The 18,021-nt window shown below is 33.1% G+C and overlaps 1 protein-coding gene across 8 annotated transcripts in view; it reads right to left on the bottom strand.

Annotated features, from left to right (window-relative positions):
- The window catches only part of Mef2a (myocyte enhancer factor 2A), a 124,419-nt gene that overhangs the window by 92,450 nt on the left and 13,948 nt on the right, over positions 1 to 18,021 (bottom strand). For 7 of the 8 annotated variants that reach the window (XM_013512519.1, XM_013512516.1, XM_005381629.2 and 4 more), the window contains exon 2: positions 4,844 to 4,924. The gene's annotated coding sequence lies outside the window, so the exon portion shown is untranslated. Of the gene's footprint in view, positions 1 to 1,471; positions 1,530 to 4,843; positions 4,925 to 18,021 lie in introns of all 8 variants that reach the window. The other variant, XM_013512517.1, reaches the window with a different exon arrangement.

The raw sequence follows: 18,021 nt of genomic DNA, 5'->3' as shown, positions 1-18,021 counted from the left end.
CGTTTATGAACAACAACGGAGGCACCCTGCACTTGGGTGTAGTGCCAAGATAGGGACTCAAACTCACCTTTTCTCCATTCTGTAAGCCTTCAACTCTGTCAGAAGCCTCCTTCACTAGTAATTAGAACCTCCTTTTTTCTAATTCTGCAGACTAGCCATGCCTGGCTATGCATGATACCTTCAATCTAGGCAACTGTTAGAAAAGTTTGGACAGATGAATATTGTTGCCTTTGCCTCAAATCAAAACCCCTAAATACTGCTTCTTAGAATTTATTTATTTCTTAAATTATAGGTAGAATATTCAAAATATCCAAACAAAAACAGATTAGGGGGAATGGAGAAATCATCTGAAAATGCAGGAAGTAATTTAAAGTATATCTATTTTAATTTGGATTTTTTATTAGTAATACATTACACATTTTTGTATGCCTCAACCCTGTGTTTCAGGCTAAAAACATTCAAACTTGAAAGCTGAAAAACTAGAAGTTTATGAGTAAAATGTTAAAAGACCTATTCCTATTAGGATCTGTTAGAGAAACAGACACTATGTTTTGCACAACAGGTAATAGGTACAGTGCCAGAACTTATGTGCTGGTCATAAACACTAGCCCCTAAAGCATCTTGAATTCACAAAAAAATTGAACTAAATTTGATGGTAGCTAGAAGCATGTAATGTCAATAATCAGTCCTTTATTTAACTCTATATAGACTTCAAAGTTTTTTAAAACTGTGCTTAAGACATATAATTATTTAAAAATTGTATAAAATATTAAACATGGTAAGTCATCCAGACTACAAAGACAACTTCAAAATGTTTATCAGAATAACTAGTCTATAAAATCTGTATTTCTAGATAATATCAATAAATTGTCATGTGATTTTCAGTGACTTCTTTTACTAACTCTATTCATTTCTACAAAGTGGAACAAGAATGTAGCTCAAAACTCTTACAGGAAATTATGAGAATTGAGGATATAACCACAGGGAACTTTAAGTTCCTTAGAGATAGACATGTTATTATTAAAGTCATTATAAAGAAACTTTGTTAGCTGCCCATTAAAACTAAAGCCCATCCATACATGGCCTTTTATTCCCAAATTAATTATATCTTTGTAAAATGAGCAATAACTTGACTGCACACGGGATACACAAGGCAAATAAAGGACAAAGCAAGGCAAAGTATAGAAATGAAGATTCTAGTGCTCTACCAGTACGAACATGCTCTCACAATAAACACTCATTTCTAAACTGCAGATACTTATGCCTATCCCAAACACTTCTCAGGATAGCATCAGAATTTCTGGAAAAAAAAGTTTTGCAAAGAATTTAAATTTGACATGAAGAATTTTCATTACTAGCAAATACCTTAGTTCTACACAGTCTGATTCAAATATTAAATATATTAAAACTTTTAAATTTAATGTTATTTGAACCAAACCCACAAAAACTGCTGTTCTGGGTCTAATCTTACCTGTATTTATTCATACAAACATGATTCTGTAACCATTTTATCCAGAAGCAGAAGACTTCTAAATAAATAAAGAAAAGAGTATAGTAATATAGGCAGATGTACAATGAAACCTGAAATCTGGTATTTGGTATATCTGATATTTAATACATAATATCTGTAAACATAGATTAAAGTGTAGGTTTTTATTTATCAAATTATAATAGCTATGAAGATGTAGAAAACGAAAGTGCATAGCTTAAGGGTTTTTTTTGTTTTTTTTTTTTGAGACAGGGTCTTGCTTGTATAGTTCAGGCTGCCCCTAAACTGACTATGTAGCCCAGGCGGACCTCAAACTTGAAGTACTCCTGCCTCAGCCTCCTGAGTGCTGGGATTCCGGGCAGGTGACACCACACCCAGTGGCTTAAGGATTTATTACCTTGAATCTGTGTCCAGTTGGCATTTATAATCATGAACACCTCTGCCACCTCACTCAAGAGGTGACTATTTTCCTGATTACTTCGATAGCAACTCTTGTGTTTTGTTGGTCATGGTCTTTTGTTTCTTGAAATAAATACAGATCCCTAAACATCATAGTTTATTTACCTGTTATATTTTTGAGATTTTTGTTCTTACTTTACATCAATGAATCACACAGCAAATTTTCTTTCTTTGTTTTGGTCTTTTTGAGACAGGGTCTCACTTGGCAGTTCAGGCTTGCCTTGAACTCACTTTGTAGCCCAGGCTGGCCTCAAAATCACAATGATCCTCCAGCCTCAGCCTTCTAAGTGCTGAGATTACAGGGGTGTACCACCACACCCAGCACATATAACAAATTTGTATTCCTAGCTTTACCCCCTTACCACTGTTTTTTTTTTTTGGTTTTTTTTTGGGGGGGGGTTTTAGATTCAATAGTAACAATTTTTAAAATTAAGTTTATTGGTACAATTTAGAAATACATAATGATCACACTTATCATAGGGAATCGGTACCTGTACATGATATATTTTGATTCCTCTTTTTTGGGAAACTGGTATTTTTAAAGATTACCGTTTATAATAACATAAAATATAAAACAATTACAGGTGAATTTAATGAACTATGTATAAGATCTTTCCACTGAAAATCACAAAACACTTCTAAGAAAAAGCAAAGACTTAAATGATGAGAGATACTAAGTTTACACACTGGAAAATTCAATATCCTTTTAACAAGTCAATTCTCCTCAAATTGGTCCCAAAGGTAAAAGCATTCATAATGAAAACCCTATTAGGCTTTTTTTGTAGAAATTGACACACAAATTCTAAGTTACACAGAAATGGAAAGGACCTACCTAGAATAAACAACTTTAAAATCAAAGAACACAGTAAGGATTTATATTACCTGACTTTAAAACTTACTACAAAGCTACAGTAACAAATCTTAGTGCAGCACTGTTGTAAGGGTAGACCAACAGAACAGAATTAAGTCCAGAAATAGACCTACACATAATGATCAAATGGTGCCAAAATAATTCAACAAAGGCACCAAAGTAATTCAACAGGGGAAAATACTGTAGTCTTTTCAAAAAAACATGCAGAAACAATCTGATATCCATGTTTAAAGAAATAAAAACTAAATTTTACCTCATATTATATACAAAAAGTAACAACAATGTGTTATAGATCTAAATTGTTCAAAGCAGTTCAAAAGACATAAAAGAAAAATAAAAAAAGTTTGCCCAATTTCTATGACAGACTTCTAAAGGAAAGAACATTTCTCATCTATAAAATATTGTACTTGAGTAACTCCTAAGCAAGTAGCTATAAATTCAAGAATAACCCATGGAACCACAGAAAGTCTGCCACGAGAAATAAGATGGTGTACACCCTGAGGGCCTAATGAAAGCAGCAGCACAGAGGAGTGCCTAAAATTTAATCATGACTCAGAACGTAACTGCTAAAATTAGGACCCTATCCATCAATGAGATTCAGAGAAGGTACACTGTTCTGAGCAGCTACGGGCATGAAAATGGCTAAATGCACACAGTGATTTGAGAACTCAAATCACTTAGAATAAAGTACATGAGATATGTGAATAACGATGAGGATGAAAAATACAAGGAGACCTACCAAAAACCAAGCAACATCAGAATTACACTTATCTGTCTATCCCAGTTGTATACATACAAGTTTTAAACTGATGGATACACTTCAATTGGAAAAACAATCCTTTTTCTCCTTGTTTCTTAAACTAATAGATATAATTAATTAAATGAACTGTTCTTCAGTTCTGTTATAGCAAGACAATTAAAACGGCCATATGAAATTGCTATCACACTATAACTTTAAAGAACTCAACTTATAAGGTCATCACTACCATTTAATTATTCAAGAAAAAAGACTGTTAAATAACAAAAGTGTTCTTGAAATGACCAAAAAAAATTTTGATTTTTTGAGACAGGGTCTCCCTATGCAGTTTTGGCTGGTCCTCAACTCACTGTGTAACCCTGGCTGGCCTTGGACTTGTGGTGATCCTCCTACCTCAACCTCCCAAGTGCTGGGATTACAGGTGTATGCCACTCCAAATATTTTTACAATACTTTTCCCAGGTTTTTTACTCACATAATCATCAGGTTCAATGATATCTAATATTTAAACTGTTAATGTCAATTTTTTAACACATCAAAGACTATCTCCCCTTCTTACATGTTTCAGAATTACTTACTTTTAAAATATCTAGTATTAATACAGTTATTTTCCACTGTAAATAGAAGGTGAAATGCAGAAAAGGTTTCCCTCATGAATACTTCTGAAGGCCGCACAACTTAACTGAACACTGTAAACATTAAACTAGGCCAATAATAATCTTTTACTCAAAATAATCTACTCAAGTTTCATGTAAATACAGGCCCAAGATTTAAGGCAACAAATTCAGTCATTTAAAACATCTACATTTTTAAAAGAGCCTCTTAAAACTGCTTATTTTTCTCTTTGACCCTTGCTACCTCTTCCGGGATATGGCTAGTTTGTCTGCTTTACCTTTCACTTGAAAATCTTCCTGTAAATCATACAATTCATGTCCTCTAACTTTCCCTTCCTATTTATTGTCACAATAAATATAGACGACCTACTTTACACCTTTCTTTTTTCAAGTAAAGATTAATTAATATAGAATATGAAAGAGAAAAAATTTGGGGGTTATCTCAGCAGTGTCAAGACAAAAGCAGGAGAAATTGTCACTATACAATATTATGCACTTCAACTAGATTTTATAAATTTCCTCAACTGATATACATTAAACCTCAAAATAAACTCTAAAATGACTGCTATTCAAGCTCACAAAAACAGCTTGAATTTTCAAGAAAAATTCTCATTTTATTTACTTTAACACTTAGAAAAAGAGAAAATGTCTTACTGGAAATGAAGCATCAGCAAAAGTACTCTTAAATATCATCCACGCAGAATCTTCTCTGTTCTTTTTCACAAAATGTAATTCCTTAAAAAAGAAAAAATGAGATAGATTACTATCTTGACTCTCGCTATATATTTTTTATTATTACAAAACTCTAGCACTCGACAACACCATTTGCCACAGATACTACCACAAATACTTGCTAAAAGAAAATTAAATTGGTAAAATTATTTCTTAACTTGGCTAATAAAACGTTAGTTGATTGTTTCTAATGTCACTAATCTACTTTTAGGAAATATTCAAATGTTCAGTAATATTATTTGAATTTGCAAGATTTAAAAAACTGAACTCCTAAGTCTCATTCTCCTACCCTCTATATCATATATTTGTATTTATATGCTGTGTATACAGCCTATTGAACTTACTAGTTACAATAAAAAAATTTAAACTAGTTTAAAACAGTTGAAAGTGTTCATTGTATTATATTTTCATCTAGAAAACCATCATTAGGTAAGTGATTTGTATCACCATTTGTCTCTATTTCAATACAGTGTATATACTTGTATTTTTCACTAGCTACCCTTTAAAGGGAACAAAAAAATTAAAGCAATCAACAAAAAATGACAAAAATGAATAGAAAACCAATCACTGTCAGTAATTCAGCTCAATAAAGGAACACTAATGAACACTCTCCAATGTATTAAGTGCATTAAAAATAACCTAGTCTTGCTACATTTTTGCTTGGATATAGTAACAGGGCATCTGGGTAGAAAAGAGTAAGATGGTAAAAGAAACTCCTCTCTCAACCCAAAATGATGAGAATCAATTTTATAATGCTAATACAATAGTGTAAAATTCTATGACTGAGTTAGTTCAACCAATCCCAGAGTAAATTTGCTTTATCAGATGAAAATGGATTTCTCCACAGAAACACTAAGAATAAGATTCAGCAATCTTATTTATTGTGATACCATGATTTTGTTTCTACTGTATTTGGAAAGGAACACTGCCTGTAAAGGAAAAAAACACACACACAAACTGCCAAATATTCTTTTTATATTGACAAATTATTAAAAACTCTGACTTTAAAACTTTTACTCTTTTTGCAAAAGTAAAAGGAGCTTGCTTTAAAAAGTCAATTTCAACTTTAAATCTAATTGTACTGAAATACAGAAAATAAAAAAGTTCTTCAAATGTAGTTGTATTATCAATTTCTAAAATCATATATTTCAAAGTGATACTATTTTTTCAAGGATGCTCTGAATACAATTACTGCTTTAATATCTCTTAGGTTTGTGTGCCAGAGTAAACACTAAAGTTTGGCAATTTTTTCCATGGTAAGTGATTAAATGTAAATTTCATGTTTATGTATCATGGCACATATATGTCAAAATTTTATTTTTTTGTTTGTTTTTGTTTTTGTTTTCTGGTACCAAGAATCGAACTCATGACCTTGAGCTTGCCAGGCAGGTGCTGTGCCACTGAGCTAAATCCCCAGCCCTATGTCAAAATTTTATAAATATACTATTACTGATTACTGTTATGGCTTGCACTTCTGAGTTCTTCCAAAGCTTCATCCGTCATGGATGGAAGTTTTCAAGGTGGATGGGCTAGGGTGTGTAAATGTAGGTTAAGGATGTGGATAATGGAAATATCAACCTGGATATGGGTGGCACCAATCAACAGGCTTGTAGCCTGGGTGGACTATAAACGGACAGAAGGAAGGCAGGCTTGCTGCTGCTGCTGCCTGTTGCTTTCTGTTTGCCACGCCACCCTGCCTTGGAGCCAGCCAACTATGGACTGAAATCTCCACAAACCGTGAGCTGAAATAAATCTTTCCTCCTTTAACTTGTGGGTATCAGGTATTGTGTCTCAGCCACAAGAAAAATAAATAAGACAATTACTTATATTTTGTATTGTATATAGTGCTAAAATACTGTAGTTCCTGAGACATTAAAAATCAACTTTTTATACTCCTTTTATAATAATCTATAATGAAACACTCACTTTCATAAAAATATTCAAAACTAAAATTATTTCTATACCCAGTCATCATAAACTTTCATGTAACTGAACCTCTAAATCTCATTGCTTCTGTCTTGTCAAGAGCAAAAGGACCGAGACATCTTTAACTGTTATCCTATTTCCCTCTACAACCCATTTATCTACATTGTAAGTTGTTACAAGTTGTTGCCCACACTATCAAACTCTTTAATTTTTTACCTCTGCTGGCAAACATTTCCCTTTGTCTTTTACATGAATCAAATGTCCAGTTCAAAAACACCTTTTGGTTGTTTTTATTTCCAAACAAGAACACCTTTTGTAAGACCATCCCCAGAATGATACTGACAATCATTATTTCCAGAGAGCAAAATTAATATTGTTAGTTTTACAAGTATGAGCCTATTCTGATACATAGAGACAGACAGATATATACATAGATACATATATTGAGATATATATGTATATACACGCTTTTTTCAAAAACTGAACTTCATACTTTGTTCATTTTTTACATCCTCAATGTCTAGTCAGTGCGTGGCATACAATTCAATGCGTAATTCATTCGTAACATGTTTATGGAGAATACAACCAGGCACTTTCCTAGGTGCTAGGAAAAAATCCCTAAGCCAGTATGTGACATCTGACCTCACAGAGCTTAGATTCTAGTGGTGGGGGGAACTATAACAGAAGGTGAATAAGGAATATACAACATGTATGATCAGAATGAAAAGTTCTCAATGAAAAAAAGTAATAAATCAGGGAAGGAAATACTATCAGAGAGAGGTAATTAAAATTACCAGAAAAATGTATCCAGGGAAGACCTAATACAGTAACAACTGCAATAGGAAGAATAATATTTAGGTATTATCAGATGATAAATCAGTATATTAATTCCTTTACACAAGGCCAAACAACCTCATTACTATCTCCCATTACTACTCTCAAGAGGAAGCTCCAAAAATAAAAACAACAACTTCCCAAAGTCATATAACTAGTAAAGTGGTAAAGCCAGGATTAAAACCCAGGCATCAGTTTAACTGCTATGCATAACCACAATTCCATTAAAGCTTTTGTGGAATATATTAAACAGTCAAAAAATTAATACCTACTATAGCAATAGATTCAAAAGATAGCAAATTTCAGTCTCAGAGAAACACTACATCTGAGCAGTATCAGATATGTTGTACATAAATACTTATTAAAAGATAAATATGACAATACCTACTATGAACAAAAATATAAACAGTGGTAACTTCAATACCCTTTAAAATATATTTTCAATTTCTATAGACAATTACCATAAATAAAAATTATACAAGATAATATCACACAGATAGGAATGACAGTGTAATAAACTCAGAAGTATTATCATATATATATATATATATATAGTTTCTGTGCCTGGCTCCAGGCACATAGCTCCCAAAATTTCACTCCTTGGAATTTCTGGAGTAATAACATGCCTTTTGTATGCTAATCAGATAACTAGCCATTAGGAACACCTCGAGACCTTCAAGATGTGCACTGGTTACCAGAAAGACCAAGGCACGGTTAGGTTGGAAGTCTCACTCCTAGCCCACAACCTGTAGGGTAGGGACAGGGGCTAGCAGTTGTGTTATCACCAATGGCCAAAGATGTAATCAATCACGTCCAAGTAGTGAAGTCTCCATAAGAACCCAAGGACAAGATTTGGCAAGCTTTCAAACTGCCATAATACATAGCAGTGCCTGGAAGGTGACACATCCAGAGAGGGATCTGGGCTCCTTCCCACATATGCTGCCCTATCTGTTTCTTCCAGGTGGCTGTTCATCTTGCTAATATCCTTTACAAGATCCTATCTAAAGCCAGAAATATTTTGAGCACCAACATGATCTCACAAGGAGAAAATTCCACATCTTATCTCATATGATGAGTAAAAACTTTAAATCTGAAACACTTCTGGGTCCCAAGAAGTTCGGATAAGGAATACAGTACTAAACCTGTACAACAGATAGATAAATCTAAATGAAGTGTTTCCCTGAGTTCTGTAAGTCGGTCTAGCAAATTAATCAAACCAGGGAGAAGAGTTCTAGGAACTTGATACACAGCCAGTTGGTTAGAAGTACAGATCGTAACTGGGGGTTTGCAACTATCTGAAGGTCACCTGTCTTGTGAGACTGAACCTATAATTTGTGGGATCAAATGTTATCTGCAGGACATAGTATCAGAACTAAACTGAATTAGAGAACAACCAGCTTGTTTCCACTGTAGAAATGTGTGGAGTATGGACAAAAATGTGTACTCATTTTGGTGACCAGAGCTGAAGTATTGTGTGGTGAATGATAAGAGTAAGAGACGGAAAAACATAATTCTGTTTTTTCCTATCTCAAAAAAATAAACCATTAGAAGTTTTTTTAAAAGGTAGATTAGCCTGATGAAATGAAATCTTGGGCCGGGATATAGCTCAGGAGCATAGCACCTGCCTGACAAGCACAAGGTCCTGAGTTCAATTCCCAGTACTCACACAAAAAAGAAAGAAAGAAAGAAAGAAAGAAAGAAAGAAAGAAAGAAAGAAAGAAAGAAAGAAAGAAAGAAAGAAAGAAAAGGAAACAAAGAAATGAAATCTTGGAAGGCACTGTCATTTCGAAAATAGTTAAATGTTGAATACCATGTTTTATATGTGGTACAAATTACCCAGTCCCCAATTTTCCATGTTAATAAAAATGGTTAACTAAAATGACCATTTCAACCAATGGTACTTCAAACTCTTGGAATTGTCACACACTGGAAAATTACCAAAATTTCATTGGCTGCCTCTGTCCTGAGCATAACAGTGCCAAAGAAAGGAAGTTTCTATATAAAAAGTCAATCCAAATTTTAAAAAAATTTAAAAACTGACCGAAGAATGAGTAAAAAGACATAAAGATCAATATATACACAATAAAAAGTACACATTTGTTCAGTCATAAATTTCACTTGTAAACCAAAATTTAGGTTTAGCTGTAATGGCGTGAATTCAAATGAGGGTCAGCACAGGTGGGCAGCTAACTACTCAGGACTTAGCTGCCAGTCATGATGAACTGGAAGCAGACATGTTCTCCCACTGAACTTGACTTAAGAACTAATTAAATACATAAGACTGTAACTTTAGAACACTGGGCAATGAGCAGCTCAGTACTGTGGTACCTGAGAAAAGGGACTGGCCCCTGCAAATGCCATCAATCAATACGGCAGTGAGGAAATGGAAGCCAGCCAGAGAGTAGAAAAGACAAAGATCAAAATTCAGAGAAAAGCAGGAATGTGTAGGACAGCATAGCAGTAAAAATTGAGCTCATAAGAGAAACTGCTCCTAAAATCTGCAGTTGTTTCTAAAGTAGCAACGCCCAAAAGAAATACAAACTAAACCTAAAATGTAATCTGTGATTTTCCAGGAACTATATTTTAAAAGTAAAAAGCAGATGAAATGAATTTTAATAGAATATATCCAACCCAGTATGTTCATATCATGTCAGGATGTAACTGACAAATTTTAAAAACTGAAAATACTTTACATTCCTGTCAAATCCCTGAAATTGAGTGTGTGCTTTACACTTACAGTGAATTGAAATCCAGGACTACTCGAATTCTTGCACTCTGTTACATGTGGCTACTGGCTACTATACTTGACAACATAGCTCTACAGTTTTTCATTGAATGGAGAGCTGTACATGAATAAACTGAAATTCTACAATGCTGCACAGAGAGTAGCCATGGAGCAGTGGCTCAAATATTCCCAGAGATTACAGTGACCAGGGGATTTCAAGTTCCAGACAGAGAACAGAAAGAGCTCTCAACTATGGGTTCACCAATAGAAAATGAAATACAATGACCCTTTATCAGAGAACTTACCAGTCTGTGGTAATGGCTACACTGTACCTGCTATATCATGTAAAAGCTAGCACTGAACAGTTCAAATAGATTGGCAAGAAATTTAACAATATGCCAAATAAATTTTGCCAAAATAAAATCAAAATCTCTTGAGAGGAAATCAATAAAATGCAGAGAACTATGTTTTAAAAGCCCAGAAATCAATCAAAACTTACTAAAGACAAAAAAAAATGAAGAAATGTGTAAACCTGGGGGGAAATGTGACAAAGGAAGAAGGCTCCAAAACAAGAGATTGATACCTCTGAGGATAAACTTTCAACATATTACAAGCATATTAAAAGATTTAAAGAAAAAATAGGAACAAAAAGATGAAAATTATTTTGAAAATAATCAAATGGATTTTCTAAAAGTGAAAAATGGAACAGCTTAAAAAATTAACTGGGCACATTTAACAGATTTTTTAAAAACATAAAAAATATACCACTAAATTGAAAATGTAAAAATAGAAAACAAAAATAAAAAAAGTCAAAAAATAAAGAGTATCAAACAACTGTAAGAATATCAACCACAGTCTAAACAAAACCAAACTGCAGTTTTCCCAAAAGGAAAAGAAGACAGAAAATAAACCTTAAGAAACAATGGAATTCCAAATTTGAGGAAGACAATCTACATATTCAAGAAAGACAATAAACATAAAGCAGTTTAAGCATATAGAACATAGTGATCAAACTGTTGAAATCCAGTAATAGAACAATTTAAAAGCAGCCAAAAGGGTGGTAGAACATATTACAAAGAGAAAGAGAAATAAGAATCATCACATACTTCCTGTCAAAAGTAATGCAAACAAGTTTAAAAGAAAGGATTAAAACAGGTACAGTGCTAGGAAGACGAAAAAATTGTAAGTTGAAAATCTACATAAATCAAAAATATCCTTCAAAGATAAAAGGGAATAATATAGACATTTCAGACACAAAACCAGAAACAATCTATCACCAGCAGGTCTGAATTATAAAAAACACCGAAGAAAACTCCTCAGGAAGAAGAAAAACAGCAGCAGCAGAACTGTGTAATACAGAGCGAGCACTAATGTAAACTACGGACGTAGTAATAACGTATCAATACTGGCTCATCACATGTAACCAGTATGACACTTCAATGTAAGATACTGCTAACAGGGGGCCTTGGTGAAGAAGTATACATTGTGATAAATTCAAGACATGCTATAAAACCCTACAGCAGATACTAAAATAATTTTTTAAAAAAAGAAAGGAAAAACATACAGTTTTAAAATAATGAAAATAAAAAAACACAAAATAGATGGGACTATCTACAAGATACCCACTTTAAAGACAACAATATGCATATGTTAAATAGAAAATAGGAATGGATACATATCTACAAATAGTAATTTTCAGAGACTGGACTGTCTTCATTAATATCAAGAATTTCAGGAGGATATTACCTGGAATAAAGGAATATCTCATAATGTTTCCTGTGTCAGTTTACTAAAAACAGAAGAATTCCAAATGTTTATGCAGCCAGTAATACATGAAGTAAATACTGAACTAATAGAAAAAAGTAAATTTATTAAGTATAATTTGAGATTTCAACATTCCTTGACAATAACTAGTAAAATGAGCAGATAGAAAAAAATCAGTAAAAATATATGAGCTCTCAACAACACCATAAGACAAGCTGGCTTAACTGAACACTACAACCAACCACATAAGAAAAAACGTAAGTCTCTTGGTCCAGTCAACAAGACAGAAGGTATACTAAACCATAAACAAGCTAAGAATTGAAATCATACAGAAAAATGTTCTCTAAAACAATTAAAATGCAACTCAACACAAAAACACACTGGGAAAACTTCCAAATATTGGAAGCTGGGCATGGTGGCACACACTTATAATCCCAGCACTTGAGAGGCTGAGGCAGGAGGATTACCATGAGTTTGAGGCCAGCCTGGACTATCACATACCGAGACCCTGTCTCAAAAAGAAAAAAAACCTCAAATATTTAGATATACACATTTCTAAATAATGTGAGTCAAAGAAATCATAAAGAAATTTTTAAAATAAGTAAACAGTTATACTAACAGACTATGTGGTATAAAACTAAAGATACTTGAAAAATTACAGCTTTTAAAAGCTTATGTTAAAAATAAAGGCTTAAGATTAGTGTTCTGAATTTCCACTTCCAGAAGCTAGCAAAAAGAGAGTATACTGTATTAAGCTAAAAGTAGGAGAAAAGAAATGGTAACAGTATAAATTGGTGAAACATACAGAGACAACAGATAAAAATCAGTGAAAGCAAAGCAAAGTACTCCTAGCTAGACTGGTCAAGGAAAGGAGAAAAAAAAAAAAAAAAGACTTAAATTACCAATATTACAAATGAAAAAGAAAATACCACTACACATACTTTCAACATTAAGTATATGAATACAATTTTATGCCAATAAAATTTTACTTAAACGATGCAGACAAAATTCCTTAAAATATGCAGATTATCCTGACACAAAGTTTGAATAACTCAATAGTAACTTGAATTTCTAATCAAAAGGTCCAGACACAGATGACTTCACTAGTGAATTCTTCAAATATTTAAAGATTTAATATCAGTCTTATACAATCTCTTTTAGGAAATGCTTTCTGTTGTTAAGGCAGCCAGCATAAATAACCCTGATATCAAAATAAAGCAAGAAAAAGAAACTACAAACTAATAACACTCCTGTGTACAGATGTAAATATTCTTTACAAAATGCCAGGTAAAAGTCCATCAATATACAAAAAAGAAAATAGTACAAGTAAGGTTTGTCTCAAGAATACAGGTTTTCAATATTCATAGATCAATGTAATTCACTACATAAACATAAAAACCCACACAATTAATCTTAATATACGGACGTCAAGAAAACATCTCTTTCATGACAAAACACCCATTCATGAAGTGGGGAAAGAACTCAATAAACTAGGAATGTAAGTAATACACTTATATTAGAAAGGGCACCTACAGAAAACCTACAACTAACATCACAGTTAATGATCAAACACTCTTTTTCCTGATACTGGAAACGAAGTAGAAATGTATACTCTCATTTATTACTATTCACCATTTGACTAGAGATTCTAACTAGTGCAATGATGTAAGAAAAACAAAAGAAAAAGTATCCAAGTTGGAAAAAATAAAAATAGCTTCAAATCAGCCAGGTGTGGTGGCGCACACCTGTAATCCCAGCACTTGGGAGGCTGAGGAAGGAGCATCCCTGAGAGTTTGCAGCCAGCCTAGACTACACAGCAAGTTCAAGGCCAGTCTGAACTACAAAGCAAGACCCTGTCTCAAAATAAATAAATAGACAGATACATAAAATAGCTTCAATTCACTCTTAACAAGGGGCTGGGGATTTAGCTCAGCGGCAAAAGCACCTGCCTGGCAAGCGCAAGGTCGTGAGTTCGGTTCCCGGTACCGGAGAAAAACCAAAAAAAAATTCACTCTTAACAAGACAACATACACAGCAAACGAAGTTAATGAAACTAAGAAGCAGGGTTTTACTACTAAAGGGTAAACTAAGGAGGCAGGACCTAAGATCAAAACTAAAAATCAGTTATTTGCATTAGGCTACAGGCATAAAATATCTTAAAGATAAATTTAATAATATACGCACAAGATTAACATACTGAATACTAGAAAATGCTGTTGAGAGAACCTAAGACCTAAATAAATCAAGAGATACACCATATTCATGGATGTGAACACAATCAATATTAGTGATACTGATTTGCCTGAAATTACCTGCAAGTTCAACACAGTCCCAAACAAATTCCCAGCAAGCAATCTTACAGAAACTGACAAAGTAACTCAAAATTGATAATACAGTCAATTTTGAAAATAAAGATTGGAGATTGTACTCTAATTTTAAAACTAATATAGTATGCTCTTGTTAAAAACAAAAAGCAGAGAAACAATGGAAAATAACAGCAAATCCAGAAATCAATTGAAATACCTATGGACATTTCATCCTCAGCATAGGTATTGAGGTAATTCAATGGGGAAAAGAAAATCTTAGGAACAAAGAATATTGGAACACTAACATTAATAATCTCATACCACTTACAAATATATTAAACCATAGATGTTTATATATTGTTTGTGTGTGTGTGAGAGAGAGAGAGAGAGAGGGAGAGAGAGGGGGAGAGAGAGGGAGAGGGAGAGGGAAAGAGGGAAAGAGGGAAAGAGGGAAAGAGGGAAAGAGGGAAAGAGGGAGAGGGAAAGAGGGAAAGAGGGAGAGAAAGAGAGAGACGGGGGAGGGGGGGAGATACTGAGGACTAAACTGAAAGCCTTGGACTGAGCTAATCACCAGTTCTTCTTATTTTTTATTCTGTAAGATAGTCTCATTAAATCACTATGTTGTCCAAGCTGGGCTCAAAGTTGTATCCTTCTATCTCAGTCTCCCAGAGTGCTAGGATCACAGACATGCAACAACTTGATCAGCTAGACTTATATGTAAGCATACATACACCTGTACGTCAAAGCTGAACTATAACATTCACTACTTAAACATAGGACAAAAATCCCACTACTTGAAATTAGACAGAGATGCACCAGACAGGACACAAAAAGTACCACATCCATGGCTTCTGTGGGGTCTGGGGATTTAGCTCAGCGGCAAAGCGCCTGCCTGGCAAGCGCAAGGTCGTGAGTTCGATTCCTGGTACCAGAAGAAAAACTACAAAAACAAAACAAAAAAGTACCACAACCAAAAACAAAACCTAACAGTACTTACTCAAATTGAAAGGTTATGCGCTTTTCAAAGATATCATTAAGTGATAAAAGTATGCACAATACAGTGGAGGGAATGAAAACAAGATTTTCATCTAGGCTATATACAGATCTCTGACAGTTCAGGAGGCAAAAAAATCCAATTAAAAATGGACAAAAGATTTGAACAGACATTTCACTGAAGATATGAACAGCCAATAAAAAAAAATGTTTAATATCATTAGTCATCAGAGAAATGTAAATTAAAACTGTGAGATGTAAATATATACCTACTAAAATGGCTAAAAATTTACAAGGCTGACAATACAAAGCTTTGGTAAAAACAGCAAGAAACCAGAACTCTCATTCATTGCCAGTGGGATTGTAACAAGAACTTTGGAAAACTTTTGTTTCTTATAAAGTAAAACACACACTTACTGTGTAACCCAAAAATCCTACTCTTTAGTAGTTACCAAGAAAAATGGAAGCATATGCCCATTCAACGGCTTGTACTCAACTATTCACAGAGTTTTATTCATAATAACTTCAAACTGAAAATAAACAAAATGCCCATTAAAAGTGAATGGAAAAAATGCAGTATATAAACACATACAGTACAACAGTCAGTAAAACAAAACAAACTACTTATAGACACAAACATGGAAGAACTGCAAAGACATTTTACTGAAGGAAAAAGTCAGACATTGAAGAGTACATACTGTTTGATTTCATTTAAAATAAATTTGCAAAATTTTAATCTACCACCTAAGAACACACAATGATCCACAATTCACACACCATGAAATCCACTCAACTCTGAAAACCTATACATAACTAATGAATTTTTTAAAAAATTTCACAAAGACCAAGAATAACCAGCACTTAACATTGCTTGGACAATTAAATGCCTATATCTTGTACTCTGAGTAACTAATTTAAAGATAACAATATGCAATGTATTAACCATTGTTACCCTATTATCTTATTCTGAAATTTTGTTCTATTTTTTCTCTTTAATATAAAAAGAGATGAACCAGCACTATCATCTATAAAGTAATAGTAAAAGTTTCTATACTTAATTAGTTATAAAAATTAAATAACCATGTATGTGTTCCTCAGTAAAAACTGTGTCAGCTAATTGTCTATTTTTTTAATCATTACCTTTATAATTACTTACAAGAGAACAGATGTACCATAACAAAATAACATAGAAAACAGACAAACAGAACAGATGGAAAATGTCACCGTAAGTCTATCTCTTAACTACATTCCTATAAAAAGTCATCACTTCGTTTAAAATACCACAAAGGTAAAAAATATATAAAAAGCCAAATGAGCAGTTATAGAGTACATGTGGAATCAATAAGTGTCTGGTAGAACTGAAAAAATACTACTACCAAGGCCTTAAAAGTACATACAGTATCTATAAATAAATACTATAGATACTAATGTATAAAAAATAACATGTAAGAGCTATGTCTTGTATGTGTTTTTAAATTTTAGAATCAACAGTATAGAAACAAGACTGAAAAATAAGAGATTCCACAAGAGGGTATGGGATAATAGAACCAAAGACATTTAGGTTTTTTGTTTGGTTGCTTATTTTTATTTTTGTTCTCACTGAGCTACCCCACTCCCCACCTTTTAATGCAAGGTCTTGCACTGCTAAAGTGCCTGGGAAGGGCTTGAACTTGAATCTTTATTGGGGAACACTTCAGATTTACTAGCTGAAATTTTAAAAATGGAAGAGAGCAACTTGGCATTCAGACGAGACAATTAAGGTATAAAAGCCTGTCAAATTATCATTTAAAACTTGTAAAAACCATGAAAAAGTAATGAAAGCTCACAAATGAAGTTCCAAAGATTGACAGTTCGGAAAGCTTATTGACTACATTTAAACATCATTAGAAAGCCATGTAGATAGAACCAAAGAAATATCATTAATAGCAAAGGGTGTTAATTTACAATATGAAAGAATGATAATGTCTGAAGTCAATATGCCCTTTAATTTTGACTAATTTTTTTAAAAAAAGAAATACATACTGACTAATGAAACAAGTCAATTTCTACTCCAACATAAAACTCTGACACCCTCTCCCAAAAATACCTTATGAATTCTAGGAAAGAAAAAAATTCAAGGTAATAAATATATTAAATGACTAAATTCTAAAAGCCACATATAAAGAACTTCTGTCTAATTCCAATTTTATATTACATTTTTCATGTTAAAAGGAGACAAAAAGCATAAGACAACCACGTAATTCTAGTTGCAATGAACAGATTTATGCTATCTTATTAAATACAATAATGAGTGTAGAGTCAAGAATAACATCACCATTTACTGCAAGCAATGCATATTGTCAAGACTATAACATAAAGCTAAGAAAAGCAAAAGACAGCAGAGGGGATATAGTAGCTCAGTGGCACAGCTCCTGCCTGGCAAGCACTGATTTCAATTCCCAGAACAAAAAAAAAAGTAAAAAAAAAGAATAAAAAGAGGTCATGTTTCATTTTCAAAGACTTTACATCTTCTATTAAACCAATTTACATGTTTAAAATTTACCTTCTGAGAA

Source organism: Chinchilla lanigera, unplaced genomic scaffold (assembly GCF_000276665.1).
Source record: "Chinchilla lanigera isolate Chin_1 unplaced genomic scaffold, ChiLan1.0 scaffold00015, whole genome shotgun sequence".
NCBI lineage: Eukaryota > Metazoa > Chordata > Mammalia > Rodentia > Chinchillidae > Chinchilla > Chinchilla lanigera.
This window is presented reverse-complemented; position numbering and strand designations above follow the sequence as displayed.